The sequence below is a fragment of the Pongo pygmaeus genome, chromosome 18, assembly GCF_028885625.2.
Source record: "Pongo pygmaeus isolate AG05252 chromosome 18, NHGRI_mPonPyg2-v2.0_pri, whole genome shotgun sequence".
NCBI lineage: Eukaryota > Metazoa > Chordata > Mammalia > Primates > Hominidae > Pongo > Pongo pygmaeus.
Genome location: NC_072391.2, coordinates 52,522,239 through 52,539,923, shown reverse-complemented (window position 1 = coordinate 52,539,923; position 17,685 = coordinate 52,522,239). Strand labels below are relative to the sequence as shown.

Sequence of the window (17,685 nt, the reverse complement as noted above, 5' to 3'; positions counted from 1 at the left end):
GATGTGAAACTGGAACCTTGATCTGCGAAAGCATGATGTATGTGTCAGATGTGTGGGAGACTGTGATTGCATAGGGAATCTGTGTGTGAACGCATGCAGGAATGTGTATGAGTCTACTTACATGTGGGTATGTGTATATCAGTGTGTGAGTTTGCGAACATATGAGTGTGAAAATGTGTGTTATGAGTTTGTGTTGGTGACTGTGTATGAGGGTGTGTGTATGAATATGGATGAGTTTGCATGTGTGAAAATGTCTGTGTTGCGAGTTTTTATTGGTGAGTGTGTATGAAGGTATGTGTGTATGAATATGGATGAGTTTGCATGTGTGAAAATGTGTGTTGTGGGTTTGTGTTGGTGAGTGTATATGAAGGTATGTGTGTATGAACATGGATGAGTTTGCATGTGTGAAAATGTGTGTTGTGGGTTTGTGTTGGTGAGTGTGTATGAAGGTCTGTGTGTATGAATATAGATGAGTTTGCATGTGTGAAAATGTGTGTTGTGGGTTTGTGTTGGTGAGTGTGTATGAAGGTATGTGTGTATGAACATGGATGAGTTTGCATGTGTGAAAATATGTGTGTTTTGAGTTTTCATTGGTGAGTGGGCATGAGGGTAAGTGTGTATGAATATGGGTGAGCTTGTGTGTGAAAATAATTTTGTGTGTCTGTGGATGCATATGAAGGGGTGTAAGTGTGGGGGCGGGGGGTGGTGAGTGGATGCATTGGCATGCACAGACCTCTCAGGACAGACAGGAATCAGTCAGTCTGGGATGGATCTTAAATAGCAGCTCAGCACAATACTGTGCCCATCTGAGCCAGTCTTGAAAGGAGCTTGCTCTTGAGGTTTTGGGTTTGGGGGGCTTGATTTTTTTTTTTTTGTCAAATAACTGAAAATGCCAGCAGAAAGATTGTCTGGAGGGAGGCATGAGATGGGGAGCCTGAGATTTCTTAATCAAACTTTCAAGTGTTATTTTTGGTCTTCCGCTGAGCTGGGACCAAAAAAGAATCTGCATATGATATTTACATCTCAAATCTTCAGAGCCTCATTAGCTTTGATAGTTATTTATTTATTTATTTGCAAAAAGGAATTTAAATCAGAGAGGCACAAAAGCAAAACCTTTGAATGTAGTGCAAAATTAATTAAAACAGGCAGCCGAAGGGTAGAGTGAAATACAATGGAATCCAGAAAAAAAAAAAGACAATGAAACTAATTAGACTCTGATGGGAAGATCCTTCCTCGTTTGGTGATCATCCATTGGTAATTAATAAGTCACAAATATTGATGTTTGAAGAAAAGTGCCAGAATTTTAACCCCTGTTTTTCCAGAAGTTTTAAAAAAATTTCTTTAGCTTCTGATCTTCTAAACTAAATCAGTCAAATTATTGGATGTTGTATTTTACAGTCATGTGTTGGTGACGGATGGGGATGTGTTCTGAGAAATGCATCATGAGGCTATTTCATCATTGTGCCAACCTCACAGAGTGTACTTACACACACGTAGATGGTATAAGCTATATGGAATAGCCTTTTGCTTCTAGGCTACAAACGTGTATAGCATGTACCACATTGAATACTGTAGGCAATCGTAACACCATGGTAAGCACTAGCATATGTAAATATAGAAAAGGTACAGTAAAATTATAGTATAAAAAGTAGAAAATGGTACACCTGTAATAGGGCACTTACTGTGAATGGAGCTTGCAGCACTGGAATTTGTTCTGGGTGAGTCAGTGAGTGAGTGGTGAGTGAATGTGAAGACCTAGGACATTACTGTATACTCCTAGAGACTTTATAAACACTGTACACTTGGGCCATGCTAAATTTATAAAAAATAAAGTAATTGCACTACAATGTTACAATGGCTGCTGTGTCACTAGGTGATATGAATTTTTCATCTCCATTATAATCTTATGGGACCACTGTCATATATGCAGCCTGTCGTTGACCGAAACGTCATTACACAGCACGTGACAATATTGTGTTCTGGGGGAAACAGACTAGCCTATACCAGCAACTGGTTAGCTCTCAACACCTGTCCTCAAAATAATGTGCAGGTGGATCGAATTCAACTGTCAGCGGATAAAGATATATCTAATACAGGGGATGTTGGACTCCAGCAGTTAGCATTAACCCAGTGGTGGAACCAATTTGTATATATGGATAGATACAATCCCAGCTACATTTTTGCCCCTGTATATTTTGAGGCTTTGTTGTATGATTCATGCTTTGTAGATCTGTGAAAAACATTTCCAGGCATCCAGTTGAAAAACCCTTGACCAACAGTATAAAAATGACTTTTAGCTTTGCCTAAGCATAAGGCAGCATCAAAGGGGTCTGGCTTCCTTTTTGGAAGTTCTTTTAAATGAAGTGATCAGTTAGTATTTATGCTTTTTGTCCTTCTGTATTATGCAACAGCACAAATGCACAACTACTCCAGTGGGACAATCAAATGCATAGCCAGCCTGTCACAGTTTTAAAGTTGGACGCATGTGTCTTTGGCACGTCCCAGGTCTCCTTTCAACTTCTTTCAGAATTTCTTTTTTACCACCCTCCAGCCCAGCGCTTGAGGTTCTCAGGTTGACCCTGGGTCATTTCTAGCTTAAAGAGAGTGGGCTTTGAGAAATACCTTGATAAGTGTGAGTTCAATTTTTAAAGATGGCTAAAATGCTAATGGTGAAATTTCAGACTTTGTGGCAGTTGGATGAAAGGAATGTTTTTGAGCAAAAGATCTTTCCAACGATCCCTCAAACCTACAATGTATAAAAGTGGACTTGTTTAGATAAGTCAGTAAATTATGCCTGATCTCAGTTTTCCTCCATGTAAAGAGGAAGAAATTGAACTAGAAGTAGAATGATCTTTAAGATTTGTTAAAGAGAGAAAGAGAGAGAGAATGGTTTGCCAGGTGCAAAAAAAGGCAAGGCTCTTCTTTATAAGTAGCACAGGGATTCATTCATTCATTCATTCATTCATTCTGTGTGTGTGTGTGAGAGAGATCTCTGGGCCAAACTCTATATCACAGTTCTTTCACATCATTTCACCTACCCCTTACAACAACCTTTGAGGTGGGTATTCCTAACAGGAGTAGTTGTCAATTTATTTAACTATCAATAAGCCACAGATACTTGCCAATCAGAAAGAACACTGAGTTAAACACGAGAACAGGGTCCTGGAGACCCCTGACTGTGCCAGGTATTTGTTGCTAGATGAGGAAAGAGGTGGGGAGGAGCCAGGGTGCCTGGCACAATAAAGGGGAGATTGGGAAGCTATTTGCCAACTGGCCTGGGAAATGCTCTAATTTTTAAACTGCTGGTATGGATTTTGTACTATTGGATATGGCTGAACATCAGCCCTGATTTTCAATCTCCCCATTCTGCAAAGGACAAAGCTGAGGCCCTGGGAGGTCATGAAAGCTTCTCAAGATAAACCCATCAAAAAGCGACAGGCTTGAGTTGAAGGCTACTTTAAGTCTTTGAGACTCCAAAGTTGGTTTTCTTAACCATTATGCTGACTGTACACATGTCTGTAAGTTGACCTCAGTCTGTGCCAGGCTGGCCTGGCATTTCTCTACAAAGAACTGGAGGAAAGTGGATCTGGAGGAAAGATCTGGTTTGAGTGGGAGTAGAGTTGGCCGATTTAGTAAGTAAAAATACAGGACACACAGTTAAGTTTGAATTTCAGATAAACAACAAATAATGCTTTTGTATATTTTTAGCTTATTGCATGGGATATATGTACACTAAAAATTATTCATTTTTTATCTGATATTCAAATTTAACTGGACATCTTGCATTTTATCTGGCAACACTAAGTGTGGAGGGAGGGCCACAGGGATGCTAAGACATTTCAAATACCAAGACACTTCAATCTGAAGAAATATTTTCTTTACTAGGAACTCCCTTTTGCAAAGTCAATGATATCAGTTGTAGTAAGAACACTTCTAACCTTACCCTGAGTACCTCCTTGATTTTAAAGTCATAGAATGTCAAGGCAGAAGTTATTTAAGCCAATACCTTGCCTCACAGTCTTTCTGCCTCTTTCTGTCCTCTCTCTGCCCAAGAAGGCAGAACACACAGCACCGGCGCTGTGGCTTGGCTTTGAAGCCAAGGAGCATAGCCCACGAGGCATGTCCTCATCTCCAAAGCACATGGAAACTATTCCTTTCCTGAAGGTCTTCATGGTTAGCCTGCTGCAAGTCTCATGGTTTTTCAGCTGCAGTTTTAATTTCTATAGCTCCTCCATCCCAGCTCAGCTGGTATTTATTAGAACACATTCCTTTTGAAAAGAAAACTGCGTCTTAATTAAAGGTTGGCAATCCATAGCCTGTTTGCAGATGAGAAAAATTAAGCAACTACTATGAACAGGGCAGTGTGTCTCCTCTGTTGGTTAGAACATTGCTGTCTAGACATGTGGAGTGTCTCTTGTGTTTTGGGCCATCCCTGCATCTACATCTGAGTGCATTTTTTTTTTTTTGGTGTTGCACAACAAATACAAATGAACCATGAGATCAAATAGAAGAGCTTTTGGAGTGAAACAAGCTTGTCTTCTGTTTTAACCACTCCCTGTCACAGACTGCTTTTCAAACATAATACCTGGGCGGGGTGGGTGGGGGTTAATGAAAAACGTTTGGTGTCCAAAACCCAGCCTCACTGTCTGTGCCAAAGGGTTGGTTTCTGGAGCCAAGTAGAAGCTGAGAGCATCTGATCTTTGCCTCACCTCTAGACCAAGAATGAAATAAACTGATGAAGAATAAAAATATTCCTTTCAGGGGGTGAAGATTCTTAACCTGGGTTCCATGAAACAGAAGCCCTCTAAGAATTCCATGGAATTCTTAGCTTGGATGGGAAAAAAAAATGTATTTTTTTATTTTTGCTAACTTCTAACTGAAAATTAGCATTTCCTTCAATTCTGAATGTAGGCAACAACTAAAATTGTATCAGCACTACATGGGACTTTTGTGACTTCGTCATTAATAGATATCACAGATATTTTCATATCACATTATAGTTGCTACAGAGTATCTTGAAACAGACTCATTACTCTCTGGAAATTATAGTGATGAGTAGACCCACCTCTATATCTTATTATATCTTGGTTAATAAAAGCCCACATATTACTATATCAATTTAAATAATTATTTAGATAACTGTTATTTAATATAACTTTTCTTTGTAATGCTGTTTTGTAAATTTTATGCATGCAATGACATTATTCTGAAATGAGCCTTGAAGACTATGCTAAGTGAAGTAAGCCTGACTCGGGATAAATAGGATAATTAAAAAAGGACAAATACTATATGATTCCACTCACATGGGGAATGTAGAGCAGTCAAATTCATTCACAGGAAGTAGAGTGATGGTTGACCCAAGATGGGAAAGGAGGAAATAGTGAGTGGTATTGTTAATGGTTGTAGACTTCCAGGTTGGGAAGATACAGTTCTGCAGATGGGTATGGTGGTGGCTATACAATAATGTGAATACTTAATGTCACTGACTTGTACACTTAAAAATAGTTAAAATAATACATTTTATGTCGTGTATATTTTATCACAATTTAAAAATCCACAAGAACAATGCAAATATCTTCATCTCACATTTTAAAACCCACATTATTCCATAAGGAGGTCCATAGACCTCCCCTGGAGGGTCTGTAGCACAAACCTGGCTAAGGCCTCCTGATTTTAAGGGATTGCTTTTCCTGATGCCTGGTACATCTTTCCAGTATGTTTTGCCTGGAGGAATCTTTCTGTCTCTTCAGGGGTCAGCTCAAATACCACCATCCCTTGGCTCCTGTTCTGTTCCCAGGGCTAATGTGGGGATATAGTCTTCATATTCCTCTAAGCCTATCTCTAATATCCCAGTTGGATCTTATTGCCTGCCAAGAGCCTAAGGCCTTGAGGCCTTTCCCTCTACTTAATTAAAGGGTTATTTGGCAGGTGTCAGAAAAGCATTTAGGCAATATTATTACCAGACTGAGACTTTCTCATTGATGCAATAGGGAAACTTGCTGTATGAGCCAGTATTACTCAATGCCGTGTCTGGACATTGATACATATCTCGTGGTCACTTTTTCACATTTTGTGCTACATTACATAATCTTATGAAATCTACAGAACCCAGAGGTTAGTGCTATCAGGCACAGCATTTTGCAGATGAAGAACTGAGACTCAGAAAGCATAAGTCGACTTGTCTGACCCCAGAGATATTTTGCATCAAACATCTTCCAGAGTGGCAGGATTCCTTGGGAGTAGCCCAAGCTGCATTTGATGAAGATCACTCATTGGAGAATCTGATTCTCCTTGGAGAATCTATCTTTGAACCTGACATAGGAAAACGAGGTACTAAATAAGGACTTTGGATCCTCAGAGTTGGAAGAGCCCAAACTACCTAGTTTGTCCCACCTGTTTTAGATGTGGAAACTCTTGAGTCAACACCAGAAGAGTAATAACCACCACTGTGTTCTTGACGTGGATTATCTCAATGATTCTGAAAATTTCATCACTGTGGGCTCCTTTTATAATTTTGGACATATTTGAATGTTATTGATACTATGATCTACTTAATGCTGTTTTCCCCTTTAAATGTATCTGCTTTTAAAACCTAAATCCATTTACTCACACAGAAAATTTTATACTACTTCTGTGAATAGAAAACCACTAGCCATAAAAATTATTCCAATAAAAAAGAAAATATGTATTAAGTTCTACCTAGATACTGTTGCCTGCAGTGGGACTCTGAGCCTGAAGTCTTCACTCCCTTTGTTAAAACACAGAGAACAAAACAACAAAAATAATTAGTACTTGTTAGGTGTTAAAGACACAATAGCATCAACTGGAGACTTTCTTGATGTAATTAGGAGAATTCAAAGAGAGCAGAAAAGGACCTAATACGCTTACTGTTTGAGTCAGTGCTATTTAATGCCTTGTCTGTGCATTATTTCAAATCATTTTCAATACCACCCGTGGTCTCTGCACCTCTGGAAACACCCCATTATCTTAGCTCATCCTCGCAATAATCCTATGAGGTAAGTACTAGTACTAGGACTAGTTAGTGCTGCCCCATTTGTTGGATGCAGAGCCAGTCATGCACCCCTGCTCTCTCTGTCTCCGTGGTGCCTGATCACAGTGATATTCTGTTCCGTGTTGCAACTACCCATAAAAAGAGCCTTTGGCAGCATCTTGTGGGTCCCCATAAATCTCGCAGGTCCAGATGTCCATCCAGGAATAAACTCCACTGCATGGAGCCCCATGGTGAGATGGACTGCAGGCTTGCAGCCCCACACCCATGTGCTGGCAACGTGCCCCCAGGAACACAGGACCAACTCCAAATTTGGGACTGAAGATAATGTTCAGGCAGGAAAGGAGGAGTACACAGGAGAGGAAGGAAGTGAAAGCAAGTGGTGGAGAGGACAAGGGGAGCCTCAGGGTCCTCATTTGGAAAATGGGGCAAGAAGACCTGCTTCACAGGATGGTTGATTGTTGGGAGGATTTGAACACATAGCAGGTGATTCACTCTCCCTCTCCCCTCCCTCCTCTCTCCTCCGGCCCATCTCTGTCCCCCTCCCCTCCTCTCCCCTCCTCTTCTTTCCTCTCCTCGCCTCCCCTCTCTTCTCCTCCCCTCCCTTCCCCTCTTCCCCTCTCTCATCCCCTCTTCTCCCCTTCCCTCACCCCCATCATACAAACTCACAGACACACATATGTATTCACGTAGTTTTAAAAGTGAAAATAGGGAATTTGTAGCCAAGGTCTGCTCTGACATGACAATAAATAGGATGAGGGAGGCAAGAGAACCCGGAGAGACAGAGTCCCCTTGAGCTTCAGGGAAAGCTTCCCAGGATCTGGAGAAAGGGGTCCCTCAAGAGCTATCATCTGACGTTGACCGGGAGGTCCCTCACGGCCAAACAGGCTCTCATGGTAATTCCACCATTGGAACTTCACGCTTTGAGGTAAGCATTGCTCTCTCTTCTGCAGTTTCTGTAAAGAAATGCAAGAGCTGGCACACAAAGCAGAAATGCACATTTCAAGCACTTTCTTTCAACAGAGGCCTTGGGAAAAGGGGGGACCACGAGAAATGGAAGGAAGAAGGGAAACGACAGGACTCAGCCAAGGTAGATGTTTCTCATCCACACGTGGGCTCCAGGGTTCTGAGGCTTCACATAAGCCTAAGAGCGGGAGAGGAGGTGGCCCAAGCCTGCAGAAGGACATGATTCCTGTGGCATGTGGCTGTATATCAGTTTCCTCCACACCAGCCTCTTATCTCCTGTGGGCAGAAAGGCGAGGCTGATGGGAAGGCCAGATTACACCCCAGACTGGGCCTGCTTCTCATCGCTGGCAAACCACTTCCTTGGACTCCTTTGAGCTCGGCACATCTGGCAACCTAGTGGGCTTTTTCTCGAGGACAAGGGAAAACACAAACCCAGACTTGTGTGGGTGTGTATGATCCATAAATACTCCCAAGGTGCTGATGGAAGTTCCAACTTGTTCTGTGTCCCCAAACAAGCTCGTCCCCTCCCTGGGCCTCGGTTTCCTGAACTGCAAAATTGTGGCAGGGAGACAAGGCTAGCTGATGTCTAAGAACTCTTCTTGTCTTGAAATTAAAACATTAATAATAATAGGGGCAGTGCTTTCACCCCCAGGGGTGATAACCAGGGAATACACAGAGAAATATTTGTGGATATTCTTGCATACTGAAACCCAGTTTTTGCAGAGCCAAATACCTACATATTCAGAAAAATCCAACTAAATGGCAGATTACCCATTATCAGCCTAAGAGATGGAGTCGTGCAGACTTAAGGGCCATATTTATTTGCTCGGAGTTAATGAGCTTAATCTGAACCTACATATTAGCGTTCAGGCACTGGTGGCCTTGTTTCTTTTGCACTGTACCGTGTTTTTAGAAATGAGAAATTAGAAATTCAGCAAACAGGCCAGACATGGTGACTCATGCCTATAATCCCAGTGCTTTGGGAGGCCGAGGTAGGTAAATCACCTGAGGTTAGGAGTTTGAGACCATCCTGGTCAACATGGTGAAACCCCACATCTCTACTAAAAATACAAAAATTAGCCAGGCATGGTGGTGGATGCCTGTAATTCCAGCTACATGGGAGGCTGAGGCAGGCGAATCGCTTGAACCTGGGAGGGAGAGGTTGCAGTGAGCTGAGCTGCAGTGAGTGCAGTGAGCCACTGCACTCCAGCCTGGGCGGCCGGTGGCGGTGGGGCGGGGGCGGAATGAGCAAACATTTTAATAACAGAAGACTTCCTGTGAAAGTTTCAATATCCAACATTTCTAGAAAAGCCTGCAGATCTGATGACAGTCAGCTGGAGCTGAGGAGAGGGTGTGCCTGTTTGTCATGGGCACAGTCTTCTCCTCCCAGTCCCACTAGATGACATTATTCTCTCTCGTCACCTGCCTGGCCCAGGTGTTTGAGTTTGAGAATATGCATTAACAGAAAATGGTTGCTCAAGGCAGAAAAGAAGATGCCCCTGTTGGAAATGTTGCCCTCCCAGGTGAATGATGCAGAAACACCCATGTGCCTGCTCTGCCCTAGAACAGTCAACCTTCCTGCTCTTCTTGGCCGTGAACAAGGCCTGACGCATGGCTGCCTGAGCCTTTTGGACAACTGGCTGCCCTGCTCCTCAGAAAGGAGTGTCAGCCAGCAAGGGCTGGGGCCCATATGCTTCCCAGAAATGTCCCAATCTCCCATTTGATTGGGCTTTCCTGCTGGATCTCTGTACCACCTACTGCCAACTGGGGGCTTTTCCTTTTCTTCTGCCACAGGCCTTTTACCAACGTGTGAAATTGCTTTCTCTTTCTTTCTGCGGGTGGATCTCCATGTTTGGTGAAAGGGTTCTGCTGAGTTGGGGTGGAGGCTTTTGCAAAAGTGATTTTTTCAAAAGGCTTTTCCCTCTCTGACTTTCAAGACCCTACCTACCTGCCTCATTTTCCTTCTCCTCTCCTATCTCTAGCCTGCTGTGCGTCAGCATGGGGGAGGTGGGGGACAGCAGGGGACAACAGAAAGGGAAGGTTTCCAGAGGAGGGAATACTTGGCATGGCTGTGGTTCTATGGCTAAAAATGGCAGGAAAGTCATGCAAAGATGAGAAAAGAGCCTGTAGCAGGCCACAGAGCTAGGAAGGTGCCAGGCATGTTAAGGGAGCATGTGGTAAGTAGAAATATAGTGTGCCCGTGAGTGTAGGTTTCAGGGGAGTGTTGGCAAAAGGATGGTGATGGTGAGGAAGGATAGGCGGGGCCCAGAGTCCGAATGCCATGCTACACTGCTGGCTTTGATCTGAGGTCAGTGGTAGCCATTGTAAATTTAAGCCAGAGAGCAACATAGTCAGATCTGAGTTTTGGAAAGAGCAATGGATTGACTGGAGGAGAGACAAGAGACAGGAGGAGCAGAGAGAAAACAACAGCAAGAGTCCATGCAGGAGACAAAAGTCTGCATTGGCAGAGGCATGGCTCGGGGGGCCAGCAAGTCGGCACCATGAGAGGGACCCTTCCCTGGGTCACATATGCAGGGAGAGGAAAAGGGTAGAGCTAGAGACAGCACCAAAATGTGTAACCTGGGCTCCTGGACGACAGTGACTCCAGTAAGACAGAGGAGGGAAAAACAGCTCTGGGGAAAGTCCAAAGTCCAACGAGTCTGGTTTTACACTTAGATAAGTACAGGTTGAGTATCCCTTATCTAAAATGCTTGAGACCAGAAGTGCTTTGAATTTCAGTCTTTTTTGGATTTTGGAATATTTGCATTAGGCTTACCAGTTGAGCATCCTAAATCCAAAAATTTGAAACCTGAAATACTCCGATGAGCATTTCCATTGAGCATCAGGTCAGTGCTCAAAAAACTTCTGATTTTGGATGTTTGGATTTGGGATGCTCACCCTGTAATTAATATGTGAGACAAAGATGGTTTGGGGGATTGTAGGATCAGTTTGCTCACTCTTCAATTTATGGGACTATATGCATATTTTTCAAACTTATAAAAGATTCATGTTGTATTGGTCTACAGAGCACTTTGGAATCAAGGAAAAGTCATTTTCTTTCTTCCTTTGCTGCCTTGGAGAGTCACATTCAGCCTCCAAGCCCTGGTTGAAATGTCATCTCTTCCAGGCAGAACTACTAGTCTTCCCCGTGTGCTCCCTGTTCTTATTTCACAGCTGTTCTTACCCTGTGGACCTAGAGTTCACAGTCCAGCATATCCCTCACTCAATGATAAGCATATTGATTTAATCTTTAAACCCCCCATCTGGCACAGTGTTTAATATATAGAAGTTGTTGCTAAAAGTTGAAGAATGAATAAATAATATTTTTCATATCCTTCTTACAGCTTTAGATTCATGGCACAGAGAAACCCAAGAGCTTGTCCTAGATCACACAATGATCTTAGAGCAGATTCCTAGGACTTCTTCTCCAGCTTGGTCATTTCCAGAAGACTTCACACTCAGGTTTTCCAAAACTTGTATTTACCCCATGCAGTTACTTATAAATTAGAGCTCCCTTGGAAATTCGATGATTTCACAACTAAATCTAAATTTCATTTCTTTTTTTTTTTTTTTTTGAGATGGAGTCTTGCTCTGTCACCCAGGCTGGAGTACAGCGGTGCAATCTCGGCTCACTGCAAGCTCTGCCTCCTGGGTTCATGCCATTCTTCTACCTCAGCCTCCTGAGTAGCTGGGACTACAGGTGCCCGCCACCACACCTGGCTAATTTTTTGTATTTTTAGTAGAGATGGGGTTTCACCATGTTAACCAGGATGGTCTTGATCTCCTGACCTTGTGATCTGCCCGCCTTGGCCTCCCAAAGTGCTGGGATTACAGACGTGAGCCACAGCGCCTGGCCCAACTAAATCTAAATTTCTTATTTCTTTTGATAAGTCAGGAAATCTGGAGACATTGGACAGGCTCCTCTTCCCAATTCGCCACACTCCCCACCATGCCCCAAGACTTCCCCAATACCAGGGGATGTGTTGTTATGTAATACCATGCTTGCACTGTTGCTTTTTTCTTATATAGAGGACCACAGTTGTATGGCTATGGCTTTAACAGACATTGAAGCAAAATGAACCTAGAATGAGACTCATGTTTGGAGAAGAATGAGAAGGAACACATTTTTTGGTGGAAGTGACAATTATGCCTATGTGCTGTCTTTAAGGTGCAAAGGACTCCTTACTTCACTCATTTTCACATGCACTCTCTTTGCTGTGACTCCTGTGACCAAGTCCCCAGGCATTGAGACTCATCCCATAGAGAAGCAGTAGGGCACAGGGGTTAGGAGCATGGCCCTTCTGGGTTTTCTTTGGCTAAGTTAGCTTGGGTAAAGTTAGCAAGTTTTGTTGGGCTGGGGTTAAGCTCCTTAACCTCTCTTTCCTTCAGTGTCCTCATCTTCAAAAGGGGGTGATGATGATAATAATACCTATCTTGTAGGTGACTGTGAAGATGGAATGAAACAAGAAGTGTAAAGAGTGAATGAGGCCGGGCACAGTGGCTCATGCCTATAATCCCAGCACTTTGGGAGGCTGAGGCAGGTGGATCACTTGAGGTCAGGAGTTTGAGACCAGCCTGGCCAACAGAGTGAAACCCCATCTCTATTAAAAATACAAAAATTAGCCGGGCGTGGTGGTGCACACCTGTAATCCCAGCTATTGGAAGGCTGAGACATGAGAATCACTTGAACCTGGGAGGCGGAGGTTGCATTGAGCCGAGATCGGGCCACTGCTCTCCAGCCTGGGAGACAGAACGAGACTTCATTAAAAAAAAAAAAAAAAGTGAATGATAGCACCTGACACCTGGTGAGGAGGCAGAGGACAGGAGTATTTTTGTCATTATGGTGAGTGACAACATACCGACTCACTTATTAGTTAATTTATTTGGTAAGTGATGATCGACTTAGTGACTAAGAAGGTTGATGCCTTTGAGAAGTGCCAAATCAAAAAATTTGAAGGTTTCTTGGTCCATGTCAGTGGTTCTCAATCCTGGAAGTGGATGGGAATAATCTGTGTTGCTCTCCCCAGATGCTAGTCTGGGGACCCACCAAAGAGCAATTACACCAGACCCTCCAGGGACAGGATTTGTGGCCCCCAGAATGATGACAACTATGCCAGGTTATGGTCAGGATGGGAAACTCTCCTCAAGTCAGGTCAAGGTCATCCACAGTCCTGAGACCAGGTGCCTCCTTACATTACACACCCTCAGTGCCTCATTTACCTGCCCTGGTCCCTGTCCTGCCTCAAACCACTAAAACAGAAACTCCATGAGGGCAGAGACTTTTTTCCCTATTTTTCTTTCACTACTATCCCAGTGCCTGGAACAGCAGTGCACATATAATATGCTCTTGATAAATACTTATTGAAAGAATGAATAAATGGATACATGAATAGGCCCATCTTCCAAAGGTTCGGATTGCAGTCACCTCTTTGCTAGAGACTGCTGGATTTGCTCTACATAAACCAGAAGAGTGGAGTCCTAGACTTCGGATGCTCAATGTTTCCAGAAGAGACCTTCAAGGTCAGCTGGGACAATTTCTTTTTTTTTTTTTTTTCCAAACCATGTCTCATCATCATGATATTTTCCTTGTCTGCATCCCACTTGAGCTGTTATTTCCTTAATGGTGGCTTTACATCAATTCGTGCTTACTTAGAAACATCTGTCTGACAAAGAAACCCTAAAAAGATCTGTTCTGCCAAGGAAAAACTATCACTTGCCATAAATAGAAAGGCAACTGTGAAATTAAGTACAAAGGAAAGAAATCAAGTTGTGAAATGGAGTTGGATGCTGATGCCTGCTGAGGATGTGAGCCTGGGCCTTCCCCTCCTATCATTATGAAGAGAGGGTTGAAAACATTGCAGAGGTGTTAAAGAGATATTAGCATTGGATTGAGACTTTCTCTTAGAGGGAGTCAGAGGCTAGAAAGAGTTCAGAAGTGATACCTTTCTCTCTCTGAGTTAGTACTGTTAATACCATGTCTTTGCATATCACCCAAACCCATCCATGTGCTGCCCAACCATCAGTGGTATTCATCCCACTGGAGAAATCCATAGTTAGTCCCAGCTCCTTATTTTGTAAGACTTAGGTCCAAAGAGGCCCAAGTTCATATTCATTTATTCATTCATGCGTTTGTTTGACAACTATCAAACACCTCCTATATGCCTGGCACTGTGAACTAAACAGGCTAAGTCCCAGCTATTTTGGAGCTACCAACCCAGGGTCAGAGGAGGGGCTATACCTTTGGTCGCCGACCCCTAGTGCAGTGCTCCTTCTCTGCCCCTTCTCAGAAGGTGTTTTTGTAATCCCCATCCACACCCTACCCTCATGGGTGACTTGGGCACTTAGTGTTGCATTAATATCGTTTCCTTTTAATAAAGCAGCTACATTTTCACCCCATCCCGGGCTCCACGTTCCTGCCGCACACACATCAAGAATGCTGCTAATTTCAGCGTCTGGCTTCCAGACCCAGACGTCAAAACAACTACCTTTCATCTCAGGTTTGTAACACAGAAAACCTTCAATATTGGGAACAGATAACCTCGAAGGTGGGTTCATATCTCTCAGCACGATTGCTGTAACTTAACTCTGCTGCACCCGATCAAGGCTTTCTCTCTGCCTCATAGGTATTTTAATACAAATGTTCCTTTCATTTGGCTGATTGAAGGTCTCCAACCTGCAATAAATGAAACATCTGATCCCCTTGAATCCAAATAACTTTTTCTTTGATTTTCTTTTACTTCTATTTCTTCGTCCTTTGTTCTATAGCCCGAGTCAAATTTCCCTTTAGAAATTGAAAGAATGTGTGTGGGTTTTTCCTGCTTTTTTTTTTTAAACCAAGCTCTAGTGCAACCGCTGGTTCATGGACTAGAATATTAAGATCCAATTCAATGGCAGACTGTCTCCAGTATGTGTTTTTTCTTTTTTTTTTTTCCGTCATTCCCCCCACCCACTTGTGAGCAATGGTTGTACAAATTAGCCTCTGTGTACCAGTCACCGAAGCTGGCTTCCCAATTAACCATAGGCTTGAGAGAAGACAAGACTAAAGATTCTTCCCCTCCTGAAAGAACTAAGGTATCCATGCACAAAGGCCTACATGTTGGCACCTGGCTATGGAGTTGGGCATTTAATTGCCTTTGTAATGACTCAGTCCATCTGCATGGTATTGGGTCCCCAGTTTCAGGTAATGGGCCAGAGGGGTCTTGTTAGTCTCTGGAATGACCAGGCCATGTGTATTCATCACTTCGAAAGGCAAGCAGGGTCTGTGAGAAGCTGGTGAAGCTCTTTGTGTGTTCACATCTCTGATTGTGCCCTGTGTCCACACTTAGCCAGGACATCTATCCCCTTAGTGGTCTTGGCTTTGTGTCTGGTGTGGCTTGAGCTGTGGGTAACAGTGCTGATTATTACATGCTAGTAAGATTGTCTCCCTCTTTGAAGTGGCAGAAAGGTTTGTCCCTTCGGGGTGATTAGGTGAATATCAGAAAGCAACCACAGGAACATTTTGTTGTACTTTGCTAAGGTCTAAATGTTTGTCTCCTCCCACCAAAAATTAGTGGTTGAAACCTCATCCCCAGTGTGATGAAATGAGGAGGTGAGGCCTTTGGGAGGTGACCAGTTCTTGAAGGCAGAGCCTTTATGGATGGGATTAGTACTCATATAAAATAGACCTCAGGGAGCTTGTTCACCCCTTCTGCCATGTTGAGTACTCAGCAAGAAGATGCCATCTATGAGGAAGGGACCCTCACCAGACACCCAATCTGCCAGTACCTTGATCTTGGACTTCCCAGCCTCCAGAACTGTGAGGAATCAGTTTCTGCTATTTATGAGTTACCTAGTCTATAGCATTTTGCTATGGCAGCCCAAATAGACTGAGACATACTCCTTAACCTTTGACCCACTTCTGTTTAGGCCCAGCCAGCTTTCCTGAGCCTATGCATAGTCTTCCCGGCTCAAGGAACTCTCTCTACTGAGGTGCAATCTCCTAACTCCTGGCACTCATTTACCTACCCATGGTTGGTAGTCAGCCTCCAAGATGCCCACAGTCATCCCTGCCTCCTGGGATTCATATCTTCCTCCACATTGTGCCAGGATTGGGCTCTGTGACCAAAAAGAAAACAGCAGATGAGAGGATGTGTCTCTTCTCAGAATGGGTTAGAAAATACTGTGGCTTCCATTTTAGATGACTTTCTCTCTCTCTCTCTCCTCTTTTCCTTCTTCTCTTCCTTGGATCTCTTGCTCTGAGGAAAGCCAACTACTATGTTGTGAGCAGCCCAATGGAGAGGCCCACAAGACAACGAACTGAAGCCTCCAGCAACAACCCTGTGAGGTCAGTTTGGAAGTGGATTTTCTAGCCCCAGTTGAGCTTAAGATGACTTCAGCTTCAGCAGACAGCTTGACTGCAGCCTTGCTAGAGAGCAAGCACCACCCAGCTCTGCTGCTTCTAGACCCCTACCTCAGAAATTGCACGAGATAACATGTTTGCTGTTTCAGGCTGCCAAATTTAGGGGTAAGCTGTTATATAGCAATAAATACCAGCACACCATGTGAGCTCATCTCTCGAGGGACTCCCTGAGGCTCCTGATGTTCCTGGTTGGCTTCCTCAATCTATGTTCTTGTTGTCCCTTAATATGTATTTTCAGTTCTTCCTTCATAAGAAACACCCTTAGCTTTAAATGGATCCTTGGCTGCCTGGAATAAACACTACATTGCCCCAGGTTTTCTGGCAGCTAAATATGATCATGTGACTTAACCGTATTCTGGTCAATGGGCATATGTGGAAGTGGTGTGTGCAACTTCTGGAGAGCACCCTTACTGGGGGATGCACCTTTCTTTCCACTTTCCTCCTTCCTGCAGGCTGGAACTGCCCATAAAGGCCGGCACCCCAGCAGCCACCTTGAGAAATGCAGCGATGATGCTGAGTGGCAAGGCAGAAGGCACAGGGTCCCTGTACCTGAGGATTGCTGCTCCAAACCTGGGCCACCAGCCTGAGGATCCCGCCAGGCAGAAGTAAAGCTCTGTTTTGCTGAAGCCACTGCTACTTTGGGGGTCCCATCTCTTCCAGTTGATTCTAACCTGAAATTGAACCTTAATTCAATCTGGCTGATCCATGAACAACCATCATGCCTCGTGCTCTGTGTCAGAGAGGTTTCTTAAGGGAGATTGTCACTTACTGACAGTGATTTGTCAACACCAAAGAGGAAAAAATATCAGAGAAAGGTAAGAGAGAGAACAATAGAGAGAGAAAAAGAGACAGAGACAGAGGGAGAGAAAGACAGAGAGAGAGAGAGAGAGAGCAGACTTGGTTTGATTTCCTCTTTGCCCCTATTACTTTCTGACATTTTCTGACCTTAATACCTTTGAAACTTAGCACTTCCCCCAGAAGCCTCCACTGTCAACAAAGCTCCACGATTTCCCTCCCCATTGGCCCATCAGTCCCCATGGGCTTCTGCTTACCAGGATGCCCAACTATTCCCCTACAAACATCCCCCTGCTCAGTGGGCCCTAACACTCACTAGTAGCATTGCCTTTCCCCCTCTGTTCTGCCCTCCTCCAGAAGCTCCCTATTCTCTGGATCTAATGTTGTCCCAGAAGTTTACCCCTCCCTGTCCCACCCAGGGGACCTCAAATTCTCCTAGTGGCTACCAATGACCCAGTTGTGCCCAGATGCTTCTCCCTAACAGCTTAGGCTGTCACAGCCTTCCAAAGGCCTCCCC

General features: G+C 43.8%; 1 long non-coding RNA gene across 1 annotated transcript in view; it reads left to right on the top strand.

The window, feature by feature from the left end:
- Positions 1-16,999, top strand: part of LOC129014989 (uncharacterized) — a 35,575-nt gene extending 18,576 nt beyond the window's left edge. Inside the window, exons 5-7 of the long non-coding RNA XR_008494486.2 lie at positions 14,353-14,472; positions 16,215-16,298; positions 16,826-16,999. This is a non-coding gene — a long non-coding RNA (uncharacterized LOC129014989). The remainder of the gene's footprint in view (positions 1-14,352; positions 14,473-16,214; positions 16,299-16,825) is intronic.
- Positions 17,000-17,685: the final 686 nt, after the last annotated feature.